Source organism: Schistocerca piceifrons, chromosome 3 (assembly GCF_021461385.2).
Source record: "Schistocerca piceifrons isolate TAMUIC-IGC-003096 chromosome 3, iqSchPice1.1, whole genome shotgun sequence".
NCBI lineage: Eukaryota > Metazoa > Arthropoda > Insecta > Orthoptera > Acrididae > Schistocerca > Schistocerca piceifrons.
Genome location: NC_060140.1, coordinates 484,754,132 through 484,772,815, shown reverse-complemented (window position 1 = coordinate 484,772,815; position 18,684 = coordinate 484,754,132).

Sequence of the window (18,684 nt, the reverse complement as noted above, 5' to 3'; positions counted from 1 at the left end):
TCATATAATCTTATGCAAACCGTAATCTTTCCAATGAGAGTGCAAGGGAACAGTAGAACAACCATAGATAACGTTTTTGTTCATTCCTCATTACTAGAAGGGCATTCTGTTAGCAAAAAGGTGAATGACCTTTCAGATCATGATGCAGAAATTTTAATTCTAAAAGATTTTTGTGCTGCAACACGTGTTAAATATAGTCATCAGCTGTTTAGGAAAGCTGATCCAGTTGCTGTAGAGACCTTTGTAAACCTTATCAAGGAACAAGAGTGGCAACGTGTTTATAGCGCTGATACAGTAGACGAAAAATATAATCCTTTTCTCATGACTTTTCTCGTGCTCTTTGAAAGTTGCTTTCCGTTAGAACGTTCAAAACAGGGTACTAGCACAAACAGGCAGCCTGGGTGGCTGACTAGAGGGATAAGAATATCTTGTAGAACAAAGTGGGAATTATATCAAAACGTTAGAAACAGTCAAAATGTAAATGCAGCAGCCCATTACAAACAGTATTGTAAGGTGCTTAAAAATGTTATTACGAAGGCAAAAAGTATGTGGCATGCAGATAGAATAGCTAAGTCTCAGGATAAAATTAAAACCATATGGTCAGTCGTAAAGGAAGTGACTGGTCTGCAGAGACAGGTCGAGGATATAGAATCAGTGCGTAGTGGGAATGTCTGTGTTATTGATAAGTCGCATATATGTACAGTATTTAATAATCACTTTCTGAATATAGCAGGTGAACTAAATAGAAACCTAGTCCCAACAGGGAATCATATAGCGCTCTTAGAAAAAAGTATTCCGAGACTGTTACCTGAAATGCTCCTCCATGATACTGACAAGAGGGAGATTGAGTTAATAATTAAATCACTAAAGACCAAGAACTCTCCTGGATATGACGGGGTATCTAGCAGAATACTGAAGTATTGTTCTATGTATGTTAGCCCAGTACTTAGCCATATGTGTAACTTTTCCTTTAGGAGTGGTCGGTTTCCTGACCGATTAAAGTACTCGGTAGTGAAGGCACTTTATAAAAAGGGAGACTTAATAATGCTGACAATTTCAGACCTATTTCTATGCCATCGGTGTTTGCTGAAGTTATCGAGAAGGTTGTATATACAAGGTTACTGGAGCATTTATATTCACATAATTTGATGTCAAATGTTCAGTTTGGTTTTAGAAATGGTTTAACAACTGAAAATGCTATATTCTCTTTTCTCTGTGAGGTTTTGGACGTATTAAATAAAAGGTTGCGAACGCTAGGTGTTTTCTTTGATTTAACAAAGGCTTTTGACTGTGTTGACCACAAAATATTACTGCAGAAGTTGGACCATTATGGCGTAAGGGGAGTAGCTTACAATTGGTTCGACTCTTACTTTAAGAACAGAAAGCAGAAGGTAATTCTCCGCAATATTGAGAGTGGTAGTAATGTTCAGTCCCAATGGGGCACTGTTAAGTGGGGCGTTCCCCAAGGGTCGGTGCTGAGGCCACTGCAATTTCTTATTTATATAAATGATATGCCTTCTAGTATTACAGGTGATTCAAAAATATCTCTGTTTGCTGATGACACCAGCTTGGTAGTGAAGGATCTTGAGTGTAATATTGAAACAGTATCAAATAATGTAGTTCATGAAATAAGTTAGTGGCTTGTGGAAAATAATTTGATGCTAAATCACAGTAAGACTCAGTTTTTACAGTTTCTAACTCACAATTCAACAAGAACCGATATTTTGATCAGACAGAATGGGCATATTATAAGCGAGATGGAACAATTCAAATTCCTAGGCGTTCGGATAGATAGTAAGCTGTTGTGGAAAGCCCATGTCCAGGATCTTGTTCAGAAACTAAATGCTGCTTTATTTACCATTAGAACAGTATCTGAAATAAGTGACACTTCAACACGAAAGGTAGTCTACTTCCCATATTTTCATACGCTTATGTCGTATGGTATTATTTTTTGGGGTAATTCTTCTGATTCAAAAAGGGCATTTTTGGCTCAAAAACGGGCTGTTCGAGCTATATGTGGTGTAAGTTCGAGAACGTCTTGTCGACCTCTATTCAATAGTCTGGGAATTCTGACATTGCCCTCACAGTATATATTTTCTTTAATGTCGTTTGTTGTTAGCAATATTAGCCTATTCCCAAGAGTTAGCAGCTTTCACTCAGTTAATACTAGGCATAAATGAAATCTGCATGTGGAATGCACTTCCTTGACTCTTGTGCAGAAAGGGGTGCAGTATTCTGCTGCATCCATTTTCAATAAGCTACCACAAGAACTCAAAAATCTTAGCAGTGGCCCAAACTCTTTTAAGTCCAAACTGAAGAGTTTCCTCATGGCTCACTCCTTCTATTCTGTCGAGGAGCTCCTGAAAGAGCTAAAAAATTAAGCAAATTCCAGTGTTACATTGTTGATTTTCTTTATTTAAACTTATGACTTGCCACCTGAATATGTTTTTTTTTTTATATTTCATTTTATCTGTTTCTAATATCGTGTTATAATTTTATGTATTGACTCGTTCCATGACCATGGAGACTTCTCCTTAATTTGGTCCCATGGAACAATAAATAAATAAAAAAAATAAATAAAAAAGTATTCTGCCAATGAATCGCATTCTTTGGTTTGCTCTACCCACAACATTATCTATGTGGTCGTTCCAATTTAGGTTGTTTATCATTGTAATCCCTAAGTATTTAATTGCATATACAGCTTTTATGATACGTGTGACTTATTGCGTAATCTAAATTTAGCGGTTTACTTTTAGTACTCATATGAATAATTTCACACTTTTTATTCTGGGTCAATTGCCACTTTTGGCACCATACAGATATCTTATCTAAATCATTTTGCAATTCGTTTTGGTCATCTGATGATTTTACAAGACGGTAAAATGACAGCATCATCTGCAAACAATCTATAACGGCTACTCAGATTGTCTCCTATGTCTTTAATATGGATCAGAAACAATAGAGGGCTTACAACGCTTCCTTGGGGAACGCCGGACAATACTTCTGTTTTACTCGATGACTCTCTGCCTATTATTACGAACTCTGACCTTTCTGACAGGAAATCACGAATCCTGTCGCACAAGTGAGGCGATATTCCATAGACACGCGTTTTGTTTAGAAGACGCTTTGAGGAACAGTGTCGAAAGCATTCTGGAAATTTAAAAATATGGAATCAATTTGACTTCCCCTCTCGATAACACTCATTAATTTATGAGTATAAAGAGTTAGCTGTGTTTCACAAGAACGATATTTTCTGAATCCGTGCTGACTATGTTTCAATAAATCGTTTTCTTCGAAGTAATTCATAATGTTCGAATACAGAAAATGTTCCAAAAATCTAATGCAACTCGACGTTAATGATATGGGTCTGTAATTCAGCGGATTACTCCTATTTCCCTTTTTGCGTATCGGTGTGACTTGAGCAATTTTGCAGTCTTTAGGTACGGATCTTTCAATGAGCGAGCCGCTGTATATAATTGCTAAGTATGGAGCTATTGTATTAGCATACTGAACCTGACTGGTATACAGCCTGGACCGCAGGCTTTGGCTTTATTTATCTAAGCTGCTTTGCTACACCGATTATACCTACTACTATGTTTCTCATATTGGCAGTTGTTCTTAATTGGAATTCAGCTATATTTACTTCATCTTCTTTGGTGAAGGAGTATCGGAAAACCGTCTTTAATAACTCTGCTTTAGTGGGACTGTCATCAGTGACTTCACCGTTGTTATCGCTCGGTGAAGGTATTGATTGCGTCTTGCCATTTGTGTGCTTTATATATGGCCAGAATCTCAGGGTTTTCTGCCAAATTCCGAGTTTCGTTGTGTCTAACTCTGTCTTGATCGCCATATGGAACACAATTGTGTCTGCTCACTCTAGTATTCACCCTAAAAATCAGTTCGTAGCTCCAAAGAATGCATCTTCTAAATTCTTTATAAGTTTGTTCTTGCTGTTCCATACTCCTTGGACGTTTTTCTCTGAGGTTTAATCAGTGACTGCACAAAACATTGCACGAAAACTTTAAAATTATCCTCTGTAGTAACAGCAGACTTTGGCCTACCTGAACGAGGAAGCTCCACTACCGACCCAGTCTCCGCAAATCTTAAATGTAGTTCGCGAATACCTTATCTAGATGGAGCTTCGGTTTTTAAGAAACGTTCCACAAACAAATCACAAATATGGCTGTAGTTTTGGTCATGTTTCCATATGTTCAAAAAAATAAGTCCACGCTGTTCTACAGTTAACTTTTTATTCATTCTTTCTCAGAAAACAGACAACAAAAAACTTAATCTCTTTTTCTAGTGTCAACTGAAGAAAATGGTTCAAATGGCTCTCAGCACTATGGGACTTAACTTCTGAGGTCATCAGTCCCCTAGAACTTAGAACTACTTAAACGTAACTAATCTAGGAACATCACACACATCCATGCCCGAGGCAGGATTCGAACCTGGGACCGTAGCCGTCGCGCGGTTCCAGCCTGTAGCGCCTAGAAACGCTCGACCACCCCGGCCGGCAGTGTCAACTGACTTATGGGTACTACACGCTAATGAAGTTCACAACTGACTACCACTGCGCTACGCAAAAGAAAGTACCAGATGGTAGAGCACTTGCCCGCGAAAGGCAAAGGTCCCGAGTTGGAGTCTCGGTCTGGGACACAGTTTTAATTTGCCAGAAAGTTTCATATCAGCGCACACTCCACTACAAAGTGAAAATCTCATTCTGGAAACATCCCCCAAGCTGTGGCTAAGCCATGTCTCCGCAATATCGTTTCTTCCAGGAGTGCTAGTTCTTCAAGGTTCGCAGAAGAGCTTATGTGAAGTTTGTAAGGTAGGAGACGAGGTACTGGCAGAATTGAAGCTGTGAGGACGAGTCGTGAGTCGTGCTTGGGTAGCTCAGATGGTAGAGCAATTGCTCGCGAAAGGCAAAGGTCCTGAGTTTGAGTCTCGCTCCGGCACGCAGTTTTAATCTGCAGGAAGTTTCATATCAGCGCACACTCCCTTGCAGAGTGAAAATCTCATTCTGGAATTGATCATTTCACTTTCTGTTCCTTGTCCGTCTTGCTTTCTACATCTGTTTGGATCCCAAATCATGGGCCTGGCACTTTTATTTCATATTTCATTACACGCACATGCACACGCACGCACACACACACACACACACACACACACACACACACACACACACACACGTTCTGTACACGGCACTAGCCAAACACTGCTAGATATTTCCGCACATGACGCGACTAAGCGTCACGTATGCAGTTATCATAGTCACCACAGAGATTGGCTTGCATTAGGAAAGCTTCGTACGGCATTGCGTGAAGCCGAAGTATTTAAGGGCGCAATTTATCTTTGCGCCATAAATATAACTACTTTTAGACAGTGATGTGGCATAATGCAAAGGTTAGCATTTTACCCTGACATGTAGAAGGTTTACGTTCGTTCCTCGTTAATTCTGGCGAAATTTCTTTATTTCTAAATCTAATCAAAATAGTTTGATTATTATTTGGAAAAACTGCATTTAAGCCGTTTAACTAAATAAATTTAAAAGGCTTAATTGCAGTTTTTTTCCAAATTCTTCGCCATGTCATTTTTCATCATCTTATTGACTTTTTTATTTTCTCTTATTTTTCTACCTAATATTATTTTTTCATTTGGAATCTGCCTGTGCCGCCTGTAGTCAGCAACCAAGTGCCTGGTAACGCGACACATAACGTGGCTGGTGTGAGGATAGTTTCAGGTAACCAATGATAGCGAGTAATTAGTTGCTTTTACCGCTGAAACAGAATTTTTTCTGTCTTGAGTTTGCTCGTAAAAGTCAGCTTTAATCGCTATGAACATAGCGGTAGTGGTTTCAGCGCTGTCGTATATTGCTGATTGACGTTTTCCTGAATATATTGCGCATCACGAGAGCGTGGTTAACTTAGGACACGAGTTAAAATTCAAGGCTACAAAACACGTCGTCTGCCGCAGTTCATTCATTTGTCACTTAAAGTCAGCAGTCGACAGGGCATCTCGCATTTCCGATACACATCGCCGCGGCCACTTCGCGTTACACATCAACAGCATTTTTGAAGTGACCCACTGTGTGTGTGTGTGTGTCGCATATAACCGATCGGTAGCCGGCGGGCGATGTGGCAACACTGCAGCAGCAAGTGACAAACGTCAACTACCAAGTAATTGTTATCGGACTACAGTGACAAATGACTTATCAACCACTTCGTAAAACATTTTGAACGTTGACCAGCAGCCACTGAAAGTACATGCGAATCGGATTGTGTTACTGTGTCGAGGAACTAATAAATACAGGGGTTTTCGGAAGTACAGCAGCCGCCTTGCTTCTATTTTATATCCTAGTCTACGCCGCTGGAAACAATTTGGATGCAACGTCCGTGATTTAAATTTTGTCAAGCGTACTCTAAATACACTCCTCGGGTTCTTTGAACACACTATACTTTACGATATGAGAGGCGGTGGATTTTTGATTCTGAAAATAACGACTAGCAGATATCAAGGCGGTGCAGCATCCATATGCCGACCTGTTGAGGCTGATACTCTTTGCCGATTGCTAATACGGTGCAGTGAAGTTGCATTAATTAATGTGGACACATGGCGAACAGAGTAATGGAGATTCTGATTTCGTGTGAGCTGGAGAACAGCTCTGGAGGAGGTCTACATGTGGCACCAGAGATGAACTGACGTCGCTGCCTTAAAACGCTCACCTGCTTTCGCTCAAAGAGAATCTTTTACCACAACACAGACTTTTATAAGTCTGAACTTTGCTGTCAGCAAATTTATTAATGGGACAGCTGTTTTCTAATACGACCTTTCATCGTCGCTCGGAAGCGTAGTGTTGTACTTTACTAAAAATTAATTGTATTTTGACTTCTAGATTAGAGTGGATTACATATACATTTTGTTCCACATATCCATAGTTAGAACATCCTTAGGAGGCTGTAGTAAAACAGGTATAAGTAATACATATTAAAAATTTAAAAAATGCTAATACTTCTTCTACAGGTCCCAAGTAAATAGGCCCCCGTGGATATGGAATAAGTCAAAGAAATCTTAAAACATATTTTCATTTAAAAGGTCGTAACAAACTTGTCACTAAACATGTAGATGTAAAATACTCTGAGCGGCCTACCACAATTTCTAGGCTGTTGTGACCACGTATCAAAAAACAGAAAATCGGTTTACGACATTTATTTGCATTTAGCACTTTACTGAGCTGAAGAAGTCAGATTTTACATAAATATGTTAAATAAGCGCACGTGAATCGGTTCTTGCAAGGTATTCCTCAAAGGAGAAGTAAAAGTTGGTCACCAATAAAGCCTTTAGGCTCCTCTTAAACTGAATTTTTTTAGTAGTCAAATTCGTTTTACAGCTGCCAAGATACTGAAAATGTGTACTCATGAATAATGGACACGTTCCTGCACCAAAGGAGACGACTTTATATCTTAACGAAGCTTATTCCTACTCCTAGTATTGATTCCTTGAACTGAACCGTTGGTTTGAAAAGGAGATACATTAATTATGGCCAGTTTCATTAACAAATAAATATAATGGGAAGCAGTTTATTGAGCAGGCCTCTGCAGGACGTTCTTGAATTCACACCACAAATGATTCATACCAAAGGCTTGTGTACTCCGAAAAAGCTGCACGGGTAGCCGCGTGGTCTGAGGCGCTTTGTCACAGTCCGAGCGGCTCCCCCGTCGGAGATTCGAGTCCTCCCTCGGGAATGGGTGTGTGTGTCGTCCATAGCGTAAGTTAGTTTAAGTTAGATTAAGTAATGTGTAGGTTTAGGGACCGATGTCCTCAGGAGTTTGGTACCATAAGGCCTTACCACAAATTTTCAAAATTTACTCCGAAAAATTATCCCTAAACTGATCCTGTATTACATTATGAAATGAAAGTAAGCTAAGTGTAATACTGATCATTTTGTGCCGTCACGACTGAGTAATGTGGATGTTAATAAAGAAGACACCACAGTTTATATTGCCGAGTGGTCTAAGACGCTGCAGTTCTGGACTGTGCGGCTGGTCCCGGCGGAAGTTCGAGTCCTCCCTCGGGCATGGGTGTGTGTGTTTGTCCTTAGGATAATTTAGGTTAAGTAGTGTGTAAGCTTAGGGACTTATGACCTTAGCAGTTAAGTGCCATAAGATTTCACACACATTTGAACATTTTTGAACAGTTTTTATTACACGTGCATTTAACACACCACAATCGGTTTCGTGTTAATTGAACACAGGTGACAAAATGTTCCGGTGTCATGACAGGAATGTTAAATCGCCAGACAAACACTGAGAGGCACATGATAGAACACGACAAGCCTACTGATTCACTTCAGCGAGCGCCTGTAACAAAAACAGGCCGCAGTTCGTGCAGGGAACATAACGGCTTGCAGCGCTATACAGTAAATACAGTAACCGTGTCGTGACTCTCTGGGGAAAACAATAGAAACGAGCCTCCAAGCACTACATTTCCTCTGAGACTAACTTCACCTAATGTCGAATCGCTATTGAATTTCTATATCCTGACACTTGTAAACATACAGCTCTTCGCTGCTGCCAGTTTGGACTCAGTAATACCGTATACATGATTAACCATTATCAACCTTACCCGCACAACGACATTAGCATCGTCCGACAGTCGTCCAACACAAAGATTTCATTTATGTTGTGCGTTTTCCATCCTCTCGTCACCATTTTTTTTTTAGTCCTGCTGCCTCACTACCCCTCGTTTCACTCGCCGTCTCATCTCAAGAAAAGCAGCATTTTATTTTTCTCATCTGTGGCTGGCCAAGTTCTCTTCTGCACCACAGTTCGTTGTTTCTGCAAGATTGCCATTTCTTTGTGTCAACACGCGACATTCTAACTATGGTGTCTTTCATTACTTTAATGTCTGATAAAACGCGTTGCAGACTGTTAACAGATTATGACGCGTGTTCCAGGAAGGCGCTACCTATTGATGTGCACCTGTAAAACTCAGCCAGCTTCCATGCTGTCACGAATATGAAATTCATAGAGAGGCCTGCTCAATAAACTGCTTCCCATTGTATTTATTTGTTAATGAAACCGTCCATAATTAATGTACCTCCTTTTCAAACCAACAGTCTCACTTGACAATGAATATAATGGTCCTTCTCGAATTACGAGTGTAAATGGCAAAAGATACGATTCTAAGTCCCTTAAAATTAATCAAAGTCAGCAAATTTCACTGTGAGCACATCACTTATGCCAGCTGAGACTGGCAGATCCTGCAGTGTCCAGCTACGAACAACATACTTCCTAACAAGCCTACTATGAGTAGGCCAGTAGCCTCATACAAAAGAAATTAAGTATCATCGAGTCGCGAGACATGAATTTTTTTCTGAAATCCGCGTTGCCGTTACTACCGACGATAAAATACATTACTCAGAAACAGCTCAGATATGTTACAATTGAAGGTGCCTGTAGCATGGCTGCATGCCTTCCATCTGCAAACCGTTATGAAATGCTGCATGAAAATCAAGAAATACAGTGAGCCAGAACTGAACATTTTTAGCAACGGTGCTGGATCGTGTGGAAATTGCAATAGTTGTGTCAGCTTTGACCAGAGACGTATTGAACGTAAGTCAGACAACGTAAACAACATAGCGACTGAAACGTTACATACCTGGATACATTTCGAATCGTAAATAAAATAGTAAGTTCTGATTATATGCATTTATTCATTATAAAAGAAATGCTTCGAGTTTTACTATGATGCTTAATCGCAGATTAGTGAAAGAAACCATTATCAGAAAGGAAACGAATCGACTATCACAAATGATGCTCGACAGATGTAATGGTATCACTACATAAAGGATAAACTTAATAAAGTATTCAACGTAAACAAATCGTATCATTCATCGAAAAAAATGCAGCTTCTTAGCTCAAATTACGATTATATTTATGCCTCTAATGACTTCTTTATCAGTGGATTGTTAAACCCTCATCTTTCTTCCTTTTTTCGTTACTGAACGATAAACAGTTGATTGCAGAAGTGCTCTAAAAACGTTATAAGATTTTCATTATTTATCTGAAGTAAAACAAATCTGGTGTCGTAAATGAATCTCTGCAGCTGTAACGGAGATCACAGTACACAACATGAATTTTAAAAGAAGCGTCATCCCAAGGGAGTCGAAGGTAGAAGGACATCAGAATGCGTTAGTGTTGTCCGAGTTTAATGTTATCACTATGCATGGTAAGGAAGTTTAAGGAGCCTGAGTAGCGACCACTGTGAAGGTCACGGAGATGTCGCGTAATCCTGTAAGACAGCCTTATTAGCATCTACATCATACTCCGCAAGCCACCTAATGGTGTGTGGCGGAGGGTAGTTTCGGTACCGCTATCTGATCCTTCCAACCTTGTCCCACTCTCGAATAGTGTGTGGGAAGAATGATTGTCGGTAAGCCTCCGTATTGGCTCTAATTTCTTGAATTTTCTCCTCGTGGTCAGTACGCGAGATGTATATGAGGGGACGTAATATGTTGACTGACTCCTCCTGAAAAGTGCTGTCCCGAAATTTCAGTCGTAAATCTCTCCGTGATGCACAACGTCTCTTTTGTGACGTCTGCCAGTGGAGTTTGTTTAGCATCTCCGTAACGCTCTCTCTCCAGCTATGCGATCCAGTGACGAAACGCGCCACTATTTGTTGGGTGTTCTCTCCTCTATCAGTCCTACCTGATACGGATCCGAGCTAGGTGAACAATACTTCAAGGATCGGGCGAACAATCGCCTTTTAAGCCACTTCTTTCCTGGATGAGTTACATTTCCTTAAGATTCTTCCGATTAATCTAAGTCTGGTGTCTGCTTTTCCCATTATCTGTTTTATATGATCATTCCACTTAGGGTCGTTCTCGATAGTTTCACCTAGATATTTCACGGCAAATGCTGTCTCCAGCTTTTTGTCATCAATAGTGTAGCTGTATGGCTCTGAGCACTATGGGACTCAACATCTGAGGTCATCAGTCCCCTATAACTTAGAACTACTTAAACCTAACTAACCTAAGGACGTCACACACATCCATGCCCGAGGTAGGATTCGAACCTGCGACCGTAGCGGTCGCGCAGTTCCATACCAAAGCGCCTAGAACCGCTCGGCCACACAGGCCGGCTGTAGCTGTATAGTAGTGGATTTCTTTTCCTATGTATGCGCAATATGTTATATTTATTTACGTTCAGGGTCAACTGCCAGAGTCTGCACCATTCAACAATTCTCTGCAGGACGTTCTGCAAATTCTTACTGACTTCTGGCGTCGCTACTTTGGTGTAGGCAACTGCATCATCTGCAAATAGCCTTAAATAGAATCCGACGCTTTCTACTATATCATTTATATATACTGTAAACAGCAACAGTGATATCACACTTCCCTGTGCTCCTCTGGATATTAGCTTTACATATGTCGCTTTAGGCCGGCCGTTGTGGCCCAGCTGTTCTAGGCGCTTCAGTCTGGAACCGCTCTGCTGTTACGGTCGCAGGTTTGAATCCTGCCTCGGGCATGGATGTGTGTGACGTCCTTAGGTTAGTTAGGTTTTAGTAGTTCTAAGTCTAGGGGACTGCTGATCTCAGCTGTTAAGTCCCATAGTGCTTAGAGCCATTTGAACCGTTTTTTGTCGATTAAGTTCCGTTAAGAGCGATGTGTTGAGTTCTATCTGCAAGAAAGTCTTTAACCCAATCGCAGGTCTGCTCCGACGCTCCGTAAGCATTTTTTTCATTAAACGGCAATGCGGGACGGTGTCAAGTGCCTTACCGAAATCAAGGAACACGGCATCAACCTGAGCGCCTGACAGATTCTGAAAGGGATCTCATTCTGGGCCTCCCTTTGGTCAATTGCGCGAATCGCCCAGCGTCCAGATTTGGGAGCATTCAGATGCGATAGTTTTCCGATGTTGGCCTGCTTGGGAGTGAGACGGCAGGCACAGTCGTAGTCAAGGTTCCGGCCGACCAGGTGTGTCCACCACAAGGGAGGACCGCCGTATTGTCGACTAAGCACACCGTAACCCCTCCACATCTGTGCTTCCCATCTGATAACAAGTAATATTCTGGATCCCGCACCATTCAAGAGAGACTAGCAGCAGCGGGACCAGAGAATCACATTACCATGCATAGGCCGCTGTAAACACCACAACACTAAGGGTTGAGTTTGGAGTGGTTCAGCTATCGGAAAGCATCGACTGCTGCTGAATGGCTCAAATGGTTCAAATGGCTCTGAGCACTACGGGACTTAACGTCTGAGGTCATCAGTACCCTAGACTTAGAGCTACTTAAACCTCACTAACCTAAGGACATCACACACACCCATGCCAGGGGCAGGATTCGAACCTGCGACCGTAGCAGCAGCGCGGTTCCAGATTGAAGCGCCTAGAACCGCTCGGTCACATGGGCCGGTTCTGCTGAATGGCGTTGGATTGGGTTCATCGACGAATCGCTGTTCTGCGCTACCCTTGATGACCATCGTCGTCGAGTATAGCGGCAACCTAGCTCCAAGTGATTGACGGCACTCTGAGGGCACAGCGCTACCTCTTGCATTCTCACGTGTTACCTCTCAAGCTACAGTGTCGTGGTGTAATTTTACAACAGGACAATCTCGTCCAAACATGGCACCTGTCTTATGCCGCTTGGTGTTGAGATACTGCTGTACCCAACAAGATTCCCCAGATCCTTTCCCGCAGAATATGTATGTGATCAGCTCGGATGTCAGTTTCGTCCCAGTGCCACTGCTCAGCGTATCAAGGACCAATTAGAACAGTTCTGGTCCAGCTTGCCTCACGAGGCGATACAACTTCTTATGACACTCTTCCTAACCGAATCAGTGCACGCATCCAGCTCAGATGGCGTTCAACGTCATCTTGATAAGTGGGATTATATTACCAAGTTCTTTGTAAATTTGACTCGACTTCGTAACCAGTGTAATACCATCACATACCCTCTCAACCCGTGAAGTTTCATTTAGTTTGCTCCTCCCTTTCTGTGTTCTTCATTTTTTTCAGGCATTTTAGGCAACAGGAGTAAAACAAAACGGTTATCACAGTTATACCTCTAATTATTCATAGTAAAGAAAACGCTTGTGTATTGTAGATAAAATCTTTACAGCTCCACTGGAGACTACCAGACACACAGTGCAAACTAAACAGAACATCCAGAATGAGTTTGGAAGGTAGTAGACGAGGTACTGGCAGAAGTAAAGCTGTGAGAACCGGGCGTGAGTCGTGCTTCGGTAGCTCAGTTGGTAGAGCACTTGCCCGCGAAAGGCAAAGTTCCCGAGTTCGAGTCTCGGTCGGGCACACAGTTTTAATCTGCCAGGAAGTTTCATAAACAGAACATATTTACCACAAAAAAGACTGACAAATCTGCAAAGAATTAGCATTCCTGTCAAACAGAGACCGTATTTTGTTTCTTATACCCAGCAGAGATTAAAAATAATCATTTTCAGTGATGGCTAAATAGTATGTATCCTCGAAGCAAATAATAAATTAATAAAACATCTTCGCTGGAAACGAACAGAAGTATGACGATGAACAACGCTACAGAGAAATGAAAACCAAAATACGCACCATGCAGTGACTTCAAAGAAAACGTTACCATTACTACGCTGATACAATAGCTCCATGCTTAACAATCATATACAACCGTTCGCTCAACGAAGGATCTGAACCCAAAAACTCGAAAGTTGCACAGGTCACACCAATATTCAAGAAAGATAGTAGGAGTAATCCGCTTAATAACAGACCCATATCATTAACGTCGGTATGGAGCAGGATTTTGGAACATTTATTGTGTTCTAACATTATGAGTTACATCGAAGATAACGGTTTATTGGCACAAAATCAACACGGATTTAGAAAACTTTGTTGTTGTGAAACACAACTAGTTCTTTACTCGCAGGAAGGGATTTCAAATTGATTTGGTATTTCAGGATTTCCGGATAGTAGGACACTTAGAAAACGTAACAGATATACTAAAGAGACTGCCTACACTAGCTTATCCGCCCTCTTTTAGAATACTGCTGTGTGGTGGGGGATCCTTACCAGACAGGAATGACGGAGTACATCGAAAATGTTCAAAGAAGGGCAGCACGTTTTGTATTATCGCGAAATGGAGGAAAGACTGTCACTGAAATGATACAGGATTTGGGGTGACATCATTAAAACAAAGGCGTTTTTCGTTGCAGCGGAATTTCAATCACCAGCTTTCTCCTACGAATGCGAAAATATTTTGCTGAAGCTGGCCTACAGAGAAATGATCATCATAATAAAATAAGGGAAATCAGAGCTTGCACGGAAAGATATAGGCGTTCGTTTTTCCGTGCGCTATACGAGATAACAGAGAATTGTGTACGTGGTTCTGAACCCTCTGCCAGGCACTTAAATGTGATTTGTGAAGTATCCATGTATATGTAGATGTAGACGTAAACCACTCCATTGAACGAACCCGATGGCCAGCATCGCAAACTCGTTTTAACCCTCTCTGGTTAGTTTAACTGGAGCAGCAGATTTCCTATTTCATCGCTTCTGAGTGAACTAAAAGCACCTCTGTCCGAGGATTTAACAAAATTCTTTCGTAAAGAATTAGTATTGCTGCCTTCAATTGACGACGGATCACAAATTTACATCATAACATCAATTTAGACGTGCTCCAGCGACTTATTAATGTTATTCGTTCAGCCGATCCTTTACTTCGTTTTAATTCTGGATACTGTAGCTTTCTTCGAGGCACCTCGTTCATTCGAACACCGTTCCAGATGGAATACCAGGAACTTTCAGCACCGAGCACAAAAGCGGTAAGTGGCTGCAGCCTTACACAAAGTCAATATATTGATTGCAAATAAAATAACCATAGAAACGGCTGTTCAAGGCTCTACGCCTATTCATTGTAACACAGAACAAAGAAAATGGAGACTAAACACTGTAGTATTTCAAAACACAACATCGATATGTGGGCAGAGTAGTCAGAACTAGCTTCGTGTTTTTTTTTTTTTTTTTTTTTTTAAAAAAAAAAGATCTTTCTTCTCCCCTTGCAAGTTATCAGGAGCTGTTAACAGGGAGATAAATTCCTCACAGAGATATTTTGCGTGAAAAATTTGCACTGAATTAAAATTCAGTTCGTACTAGAGGACTCACGATCATTTTGCGTGCGTTCTTAATTACAGAATTTAAGAAAATGGTTAGAGTTGTAAACAGAAAAATATTTTCAGCCTCGATATGTCGTTCATGTGTGGTTACAAGAACCGCATTGTAGATATTTAACTGTAGCGTGAAGGAATTAGAGATTTTCACCGTTATTGCTCCTGTCAACATTTCTGGTGGACCAGGCCCTAATTTAAAAAAATAGCAAATTTATTGCTTCAATATATGAATGATGTTGTTAATGTAGAAGACAGTACATCATACGTAATGATGTGATCACAAAGTTGGTCGGGTATGATTATTTTTTCGCCTTTTTTCGATTATGTACATAGAATGACATGAACGGGGTGTGTGTTACATTTTAGTGATGTTATTTTGATTGTCCTGGATGGGTTGGTTGTTTGGGGAAGGAGAGCAGACAGCGAGGTCATCGGTCTCATCGGATTAGGGAAGGACGGGGAAGGAAGTTGGCCGTGCCCTTTCAAAGGAACCATCCTGGCATTTGCCTGAAGCGATTTAGGGAAATCACGGAAAATCAGGATGGCCGGACGCGGGATTGAACCGCTGGATGGGATTAGTTTCAATATCGACGACAAAATGATTTTTAGGAGCTGTGGAAATCACAGCGATAAATTTGATACGTTTGCGTTTGATCCTGGTCAGTCAACTGTCAACACTGCCGGAGGCAGCAAGTCTACAACTATCATGTTTGCACAGACAGGCCTCTGTGTCAGATTCTCTGTAAAACTTTCTACACTGATAGTTATAGAAAAGTGTTGAGTGTGTTCTCTCTGTCGAACTGTCGATAAATATCACTCTTAAGAAAAATCTGTAATTCAGTACACTGAAATTTGAGAAAGTACACCAACAGCCACTGAGAGTTTCAAAACGTTGTATTTCCCCTTACTAACAACGACTTTTGTTTACTGCTTATTTTTAAATTAAACTTTTCTGTTTTGATACATGCTGCAGTTGTTAAATTTGATTTAGTCTCCGTTGGTGATTTGCGTTGCACCGTCGTAATTGCAAAAAAGAAGCATTTTCTTTAAGTTTTACAGCCATTTTTATTTATTCACTAATCCGTTTTTGCTTCTTAGATCTTCATCATATGACATGCGGCCTGTCGCAGTAGCAGATAGAATAACGTAAAACATATACGGGATGGTCAGAAACAGTTCAGAAAGCTTGTGAGGTTGTTGCAGAGTACGTTTTGCTGAGAATTAATTGCTAAGAAAATATTTGAGTTGTTGCGCCGTTAACGATTTAATTAGAACTGAAGTTACCCCATCAGGTCCTTGCAAGCACAAATTCAAGCACCATGCCAGATAGTTGCCTTCAGCTGTTCTCATAGTGTAGACGATAGCGCACGATACTGCTCAGCCGTTGACCCGGATTAGATCCTTACTACCATCCCATGTCCAGTTTTTGTATCGCTCTCTTGTTCTGTTTTAGGAAACCAAACGAAGCATACGTTCGGCAACACTGGCTCTGGCAGGTTACTTGAATTCAAGCAAGCAACGACCTAACTGGCTAATTTCAATGCTAATTAACTCGTAAATTTTTGTCTTGACAGTTATTTCTCAGCAAAACCTACCCTGCAACACTGTTACAAGCTTTCGTACTGTTCCTCACGACCCTTCATCTTAGGTAACTAATGAGTAACGGCATTCGAATTTATAAAATATACGAGGTCTGCTCAAAAAATTCCGGAACTTTGTGTACAAAATTTTTCTGCGCTTACCTTTTACTTATTGTGCATGGTCTCTTTCGAAATACTCTCCTTCATAATTGATACATCGCTCCCAACGTCGTTCCCATTTCCGGAAGTGGTCTTGGTACGCCTCTTGCTGAATCGCGCGAAGCGCCATCTGCGAATATTCTTATAACTCGTTTATCGTTGCAAGGCTTAGTATTTTCAAGAGGTTTTCCCTTTGGCAATAAGAAAAGTCCGAACTCGCCAGATCTGTTGAGTACGGAGGATGAGGCAGCACAGCGATTTCGATTTTGTGCAATAGTCACCCACCAACAGGGATGATTGTTCAGGCGCGTTATCGTGATGTTATCGTGTTGTCACGTCACATTTAAGGCCGTTTCCTTCTCACATTTTCTCGCAGGCGTTGCAACACGTCCCCATAGTACCATCGATTAACAGTTTATCCCTGTGGCACAAATTCATGATGAACTAATCCTTTAAAGTCAAAGAAAACTATCAGCATGGCTTTGCCTTTTGACCTGACCTGTCGAGCTTTTCTTGATCTTGGAGAACCATTCCCGACCCATTGTGAAGATTGAATCGTAGACCCACGTCTCATCACCAGCTACTATTCTCTTACGGAACATCTCGTTCTCATTAGCGCTATCCAAAAGCTCTTCACAGATTGCGAGGCGAAGATTTTTCTGGTCTTGACTCATGAGCCGTGGGACGAACTTGACGGCAAAACGATGCATTCCAAGATGCTGTGTCAGGATTTCATGACATGATCCAGCTGAAATGTTACATTCTTCTGCAATCTCTCGGGCAGTCAGTCTTCGAGCGGCACGCACAATTTCGTTGACGTTCCTGGCATGAGCGTTGTCGTTAGTAGTCGAAGGGCATCCTGAAGTAGGGTCATCTTTAACTTCCGTCCGGCCATTTTTAAACCGTGAGAACCATTCGTAACATCGAGTACGGCTTAAGCACTCATCACCGTAGGCTTCCTGCATCATTTGGTGTCTCTCTGTAAAGGTTTTCTTGAGTTTCACGGAAATTTAATGCAGAAGCGTTGCTCCTCTAACTGTGCCGTCTCGAAATTAGTAAACTGTGCCACACAACGTCCTACTCGATACAGTACGGAAAGATAACTAACAGACATACAACAATGAAACTTCCGGCAGTTACGGATTAAACACAGGTGTGTGCAGGGATTCGAACCGCATTTTCTCCAAAACACCATTCGCCCAAAATTACCATTGTTCCGGAAATTTTTGAACAGATCTCGCATCTAGTTTACCGATTCCATAAAAATAATTTAGTGTATTTGAAAAGTAAAGTAGATTCTGTTGTTTAAATAATGTAGTTCTTTCATAAATACGTAAATAAAACTCACTTTTCGAAAGCAGAAAAATGAAGTTACGTTTCTTCATTTAAATCGAAGCTACCATTTTCTGTCATTTGGTTATCGATTTCTAGAGACATCCTCTGCTTATTATACTTGACTGTCTGAAGAATATCACAATTTGCGTTGTATGACAGGTTTTCTGGACGGAAATTACAGTTCCATTACAAGAAGCTTAGAAAACCTTAAATCTGATTTTGTAGTCTTCATCTCCTCTCTTATTCGGACCATCAGATTGACACTATGTACACATATAGCGTCTGCATTTTTACCTATATGTGGTTTTCCACGATACTTTCAGTTAACGCTATACACACAATTTTATGTGAAATCACTCAATATACTTTTATTGTTGCATGATATAAGTGGTATTCAAATGAAATCCGGTCGCTAGTGTAAAGTAACGGTAACGATATTGTTAACTCAAAAATGTAGTT